Source organism: Camelina sativa, chromosome 11, assembly GCF_030686135.1.
Source record: "Camelina sativa cultivar CO46 ecotype springtype chromosome 11, ASM3068613v1".
Lineage (NCBI taxonomy): Eukaryota > Viridiplantae > Streptophyta > Magnoliopsida > Brassicales > Brassicaceae > Camelina > Camelina sativa.
This window is the reverse complement of record NC_141890.1, coordinates 26,881,734-26,889,126: the sequence shown is the minus strand read 5'-3', so window position 1 is coordinate 26,889,126 and position 7,393 is coordinate 26,881,734. Positions and strand designations below refer to the sequence as shown.

Below are 7,393 nucleotides of genomic sequence, written 5' to 3'. Positions count from 1 at the left end.
GATATTCTTGTTGTCCACCGGCTTAAACCTCCCCTCTTCTAGGCGTCGTATTCTACCTTGTATTCTATCTTGGTTGGAACCAAGTTTATCAATAACATCAGTTGACAAAAAAAGTGTAATTAACCTTTAAGAGAACTAGAAAGAGGGAGAGAGAAGAACACGAAGTTCACTATCTCGCCAAGTAAAATTTAGGTAATTTGGGTAAGATTAATAGTTAGCCTACTTAATCCGGCCAGTTTGGGTGTCTAAAATACCAGCGAGTGGGATGTTTGCAATTCTGGCATGTTTGGATGTGTTAGAAGATTCAGTGAGTTTGGGTATGTATAATTCCAGGGAGAAGAAAAAGTGGAGGAAATTTTCAGTGAGTTTTTGTGTGTAGACCTCCGGTGAGAAGAAGAGGAGGAAATATCTGATGTGTATGGGTGTGTAGAACTCTAGCGAGAAGAAGAAAAAGAGAAAATTTCCGGTGAACAATAACGAGAATATTAGCTAGGGTTGCTGAAGAAGATATGTGAAAGATGACTACAAAATTACAATAATATCCTTCATCAAAACTGATTTTTGGGCGTACACTAAACAAAAAAACGTTACGTACGTACACCAAAATGCAACATACACTAAAAAAAAATCCTTACCTAGTACATATTTATATACATATCTTATATTTTTGACACCTCTATAACTATGTTCAACTGTATGTATATTTATATTTAATGTGGGATATCGATATGGTCATGAAACTTTGTGGAATCCCTAGACCAACAGGTGATCTACAAAAGTTACGTATAGGCGAGTGTCAGTCGACACCAGGCGGGTGTCAGTTGACACCACCCCTTTCAGCAGGCGGCAAATACCTGTTTTCCTAGTTTGTTTGTGTTTGTTTGTTGTTTGATAAACATTAGATTCTCAATTGCTTGTGTGTATAGCCCAGTAGATGGGATGATTGTCTCACTGAGTGTTCATGAGAATACTCATGCATCACAATTGTTGTTTGTGGTGCAGGTAAAGGTAAAGTGTGATCGTGGAATCAGGACAATAAAGAGGAGGATGTTCTAGTGGCTCGATCAGTTGTTGTCTGGCTACTGTTAGGTTGCTAGAGTTGAGTCCTTAGAATGTGGGATAGGATTGCTGATTCAATGGTTTTTGTTGGAATGATTCATTGGTTTAGTTATTATGGAATTATTATTGAATTATTTGTTTTGTTATTTAATTCATTGGTTTAATTTTTCTTTATTTCTGTCGTTTGGTTTGAATGTGGTTAGCTTGTTAGTGAGTATGAGATCACTAGTTTAATATTATAATTAAAAACAAAAAAATTGGTCAGAGTGTTTCAATAAAGACATAAGACAAACTCTTGTGCAACAAAAGATCCGATAAATCTTTGTTACATGGCAATGAACACAAACATGGATGATCAGATTATTTTATCATTTCATTGAAGTAAATATGTTTTAGAAAAACAAATCATATAATTTCATAAACAACACTTCATAGTGTAAAGATATTAATCATATTCCTTTTAGAAGACTAATTAATGGATTTTTTAATCTCATTTTGACTTATGAGAGAGAGAGACATGTCTAATTTGATTGCATACAACATCACTTAAATTATATTCAAAGTGTAAAGATATATTTCCTTTAATTGCCCAACTAATGGATTTCTTATCTTCTTTTGACTAATGAGAGAGAGACTAATGGTTAATGTGATTGTATAGATATCCTCAAAGTGCAAAGATATCTTTCCTTTAATTAAGAGATTCATTTTTCTTAAAAGGCTAATTAATGGGTTTTTAATCTTCTTTTATTCTAATGAAAGAGAGGCTAATAGTCTTGTGTAAATATCCAACAAAAGTATAATTGCTCATGTCCAGAACAAATCTATCTCTCAAGAAATTTGATCTCTAAGTTCTTCTTGTTTTCATTGTCTCTTTTAATCTATATGCAACACTCTGACACTATTTTACCCAACCACTCTCATGTATACATCTATCTTTCAGCTCTTCCTGTTTTCTTGTTTCTGAGTTATCCAAGAGAAATTCCAAAAACGGTAAATGTTTTTTATTCAATAATTGATAAGATTTGAAGTATAAGTATAATTTTCTTGCAATTGAGTACTAATCAAAGTATCAACCTTTTTATTCAAAGTTTGGTATTTGAGTATGTAAACTCTTGTTCTATTTTGATTTGTTTTCCAAATACTTTAGATGGATTTTGTTTTATGAGTAGTAAGGCATATAGATCTAACAATATATTTGTACATGGATCTAACATTATACACTATTGGTTTTATTGTATGAAAGCTTTGAATTTTGGATACTACTGAATGTGATTTCAGTTTCTCTCTATGTTTACAAGTTATTTCTTAACGAAATATTATTTAAAATGTATTATTCAATACTCTTACTCAATTTGGTTATATCAATTCATGTTTACTTTTTTTTTAAAGAGTTCATGTTCGATTTTATTTGCTTTGTCGATCCAATTGCATTAGTATATTATGTGGGTAGTTTGACAAATTTTGGAGGATATGGGTACCTTGGTGTGTCCTTTATGTTATTTTTGTTTACGTTTTCAGAAAATTTTGGACTTAATTAAAAACCATTTATATCAACACTGGGAAGTATTGAGTCATGGAAGATTATTTTGTGTGTTCACATAGGTGTCATGTAAATCATTGAAGTCCCTCAGAAAAATTAGAGGATTCCATACTACATTTTGTTAGAGGAAGATATTATACTTTCTGCAGTTTCAAATGAAAGATAAATAACATAATTATATAATAATTTTTCTTCTTTAATAAATATGTGAACCATTTACTTTTTCATCGATAGTGTGATTCTAGCATGTTAACTTTCAAATTAATGTCCTTATGACAGTTTATAAAATGTGCATGCTTTGTTTTTGACAGCAGATGGTTTAAATTTTTTAGTAAGTGGAGATAGCAGAAATGATAAACAGAATTTAGACGATATAAAATCATGTTGATAAACGAGAGGCAATGGTCGAGGAGGCTTTATGAGGTATAAAACACATCATTTTGGGTAGTTTTAGCTTTGGAGGAAGAATTTATTTTGTTCTAAGGAGGTTTTGACTTTTTTTGTGGTTGAAAGGTAACATCTATTAGGCCAAACTCAGGAATGTGTGTTTTTACAAATTTTTGGGCTAGAAGACTTAATATTAATTGTTTTTTCTTATATATGCTTTCAAAAAACTCTTTTTATAAGGTATCATTGGTTCTAGTTTGATTTCTCTAGTGGAGCGAGAAAATATGAGCAATTACATGCCATCATTAGAATTTACATAAGTTATTAGCTTGTGAACATTTTGAACGTGTTATAACTAATCCTGGTTTTATATTTTAAACATGACTAGTCTCTTCAATATGATGTGCCTTGTTGTATACAATGAAAACGAACAAAGGTTTTCGTGTGGTACACTTGTACATCAATTGGAACAACCACTACGTTCTTCTTCATGCTCTAATCATGAAAAAAATTATGGTTGAAGAGATAAGTTGAAAAGAGTAAAGATACAAGATCATCTATAATTTCATATAAAATTATTGTTAGAAAATAACTTTTATTCAAGGAACTAGTGAACATTGATATTTTTGTGAAATTAATGACTAACTTGACTAGTTTTACAATAAAACATGGGGATAGGTTGAGGATATAAGTTTATAAACACTGATCTCATGTTATGTTTTTATAAGCATATGAGGTTCCATCGTCACAGAAGATTCTTCCATAGATGGATATGAAATTGTGGTTGAGGTTGTAAGAATTGGTCTCACTTTATCATACTTCACAACATATAATGAAAAAATAGAAATGATGAAGGGGATGAAGATAGTGGTGGTTAAAAACACGTATATATATATATATATATATATATATAGAGAGCTAGAGTAAATAATGAACAATAATTATCATTTAAGAGAATGCTAATATAACTTTGGAACATTCATTATCATTCAATACTTGTATTAAGAATCTTAAGGAGGGAAACAATTATTGGAACATTAATTCTACAACTTTGGTAAATGTATATCTCTTTAAGTTTCCAACTAGTCAAGGATGTATCTCATGAAAGCCACGTGCTACATAGAAAAAATATGATGACCAATTGTCATGGTGCATTTCATGGAAAACGTTGGCGACTGATTTCCTTATTCAAGCCTCATGACCCTAAATAGGTATACATTTTCTAATTTTCAAATTATTAATTTCATAACTAATTGCTTTCTCTCTTTAGGACTCTCAATAGGTAGTGAGTCTAGTTATATTGGTAGTCTTTTAAATGATAATTATTGTTTATTATGGCTCTAGCTCGATATATATACGTGTTTTTCACAAAAGCTCCTTCATCATTTTTGTTGTTTTGATTATATATTTTGAAATATAACATGGTGAGACCGATCATTGATGATCATCTATTTTTTGAAAAATGCTCTGTCTACCATCATGTTAGATTTCTCACCTTTTGCAATCTTATCTTATGAAATCAACCAAATTTTTGTTTATGTTTTGCATAACGTTTGTTATCCATGTTAATTATGCTAATATTCTCTTCTTAAACTATTCTGTTTTGTTTTAGGGTGTGTCGCCACATGGTGTCGCACATGAGCAAATGAATCCACCTGCTAATGTTGATGTGAAGGAAATGAAAGCTCCGATTTATATAGACCACATTAAGAAGGTATATGAGTTGATGTTTTGATTGGTATTACTTGAGAACAGACAATATATCTAACTTTGAGTTGCATCATATTGTTTCTTTTGATATACCTGCTGAATTTGGTCTATATCAATCGGAGCTTTCATTTCCTTCACATCAACATTAGCAGGTGGATGCATTTGCTCAAGTACGACACCATGTGGCGGCACACCCTAAAACAGAACATAATAGTTTAAGAAGAGAATATTAGCATAATTAACATGGATAACAAAGGTTGTGCAAAACATAAACAAAAATTTGGTTGATTTCATAAAGTAAGATTACAAAAGGTGAGAAATCTAACATGATGTTTGACAGAACATTTTTCAAAAAATACATGATCAGCAATGATCGGTCTCACCATGTTATATTTCAAAACATATAATCAAAAACAATGAAGATGATGAAAGAGCTTTTGTGAAAACACGTATAGATATCGAGCTAGAGCCATAACAAACAATAATTATCATTTAAAAGACTACCAATATAGCTAGATTCACTACTTATTTGAGAGTCCTAAAGAGGGAAACCAATTATTTATGAAATTAATATTTTAAAAATTAGAAAATGTATATCTATTTGGGTTCATGAGGCTTGTATAAGAAAATCAGTCACCAACGTTTTCCTTGAAATGCACCATGACAATTGGTCATCATATTTTTTCTATGTGGCACGTGGCCTTCATGAGATACTTCATTGACTAGTTATTCCTTATTCAAGCTGCACAAACTCAAAGAGATATACATGTACCAAAGTTCTAGAATTAATGTTCCAATAATATTTTTTTCCTCTGATTCTTAATACAACTATTGAATCTAATTATATTAGCATTCTCTTAAATGATAATTATTGTTCGTTATTTACTCTAGCTCTCTATGTATATATATACATGTTTTTCACCATCACTATCTTCATCATTTCTATTTTTTTATTATATGTTGTTAAATATGATCAGCTATTTATGTAATGCTATGCGCATAAGGCTCGCCAGGTTCCATCCTCGCATATGAATCTTTCGTAGATGGATATGGAATTACGGTAGAGGTCGCAATGATTGGTTTCACCATGTTATGCTTCACGAAAGATAAAGAAATATTAGAACTGATGAAGATGATGAAGATAATGGTGGTGAAAAACATGCCTTTTTACAGGATACTAAATGAATTTATTTTGATTATCACAAAAGCCCTCTTCATCATCTTCATTGTTCCGATTTTGATTATATGTTGTGAGGTATAACATGGTGAGACCGATATTTGCAACATTGACCGCAATTTCAAATCCATCTATGGAAGAATCTTGTGGGCGGATGACTAATGGCAAACCTTATGCGCATAATGTTAGACAAATACCATATCAGAAAGAAAATGAACTTCCTAGAAACCGGGAGATAAATTCATTTGATAATTTTTCTCCGTCATTGCTTGAAATCTTTTTGTTTCTCGTGTATTTAACATTTTTTATGAAAATCTGGACTAAAACAGTTACATCTTTTTGATGTGGAAAGATATAACAAAGATCTAGAGATGTTGTTTGTTCAAAAAAGAAAAGAAAAGAAATAGATCTACAGAGTTATGGGCTCACTGAAGCAATGCGGTTTGTATTTCATATAGTAATTCATTTCAGTATTGGTTAATCTTCAAAACCAAAAAAAGAAATAATAGTAGATACAGAATATATAATTAGATTTCAATGTTTTTTCCCTACTTACTCATACCTAATTCTTTCACTTGTTTTAATGTATAGTAAGGTTATGTATCAAGCTTAATTGATCACTGACTAGGGTAATAAAAATTATGAAATTCGAGTGTTGAGTCAAAGTTTAAAAAGTAATGGAAATTTTCTTTTAGAATAAGAGGGGGGTATTGGTTTAGGATTTAGAAAGAATTTTAATGATTTTAAAAGTTATGTAAAATATGTTGTTATTCAATCAAGACTTTTTAAAATTTTGTGTTATTAGTTGTGGATTTATAAAAAGTAATCTAAAATCTTGATAAATCTATTGTTATTGGATTAAGAATTTTATAAAGTCATTAAAAGTTTTATGTTATTCAAATAAAACAAAAGAATGTAGGATTGTTAATGAATTCAAATATTATGTTATTGGTTTAAGATTTTATTTTTTTTCTTCATAAAAAAAATCATAAAAACTCTCTCATCAAATAGAGAGATTTGTGAATCATAGTCCATGACTTTTTGGGAGGTAGAGAAGAATAACCGAAGACGTCGCAAACCAAACTCGTATACCCAGAAGAAAAAATAGTGGGGAGAACAAAAGATGATAAACCCAGCAGTGACCTTCAACCACTGTCCGATGATGGATTATACGGTGACCTTTCACCACCGTCCGATGATGAGAAACCCAGCGGAAACTCCTCCTCTGTCTGGTCAAAGAATACCAAAATGGCTCCACCTACGCTTTGCAAACCACCGGCTTTTGCTCCGACCCAAACCTATCGTGTCGTCATTACCCTACAAGCCTCCCCCTCCTTCTTCTTCGTTGATTACTCCGGCGATAGAGTCAGTACCTTCGCAGCCAGCACGTGAATGTGATAGACAAAGAGCAAACGTGTACTTATGATTGTGAATTGTGAAAGAAGATATATTTTACTAGTTATCTTGCAGAGAGCAAACGTATGTGAACAGGGAGCACTAAAAATACAAATCAAAACAAA

At 31.4% G+C, this 7,393-nt stretch overlaps 1 long non-coding RNA gene across 1 annotated transcript; it reads left to right on the top strand.

The window, feature by feature from the left end:
* Window positions 1-1,824: 1,824 nt before the first annotated feature.
* On the top strand, window positions 1,825-3,360 carry LOC147934447 (uncharacterized). Its single transcript, XR_015570676.1, has 2 exons — window positions 1,825-2,049; window positions 2,914-3,360. It is a non-coding gene; the product is annotated as an uncharacterized LOC147934447 (long non-coding RNA).
* The last annotated feature ends 4,033 nt before the right edge of the window (window positions 3,361-7,393 follow it).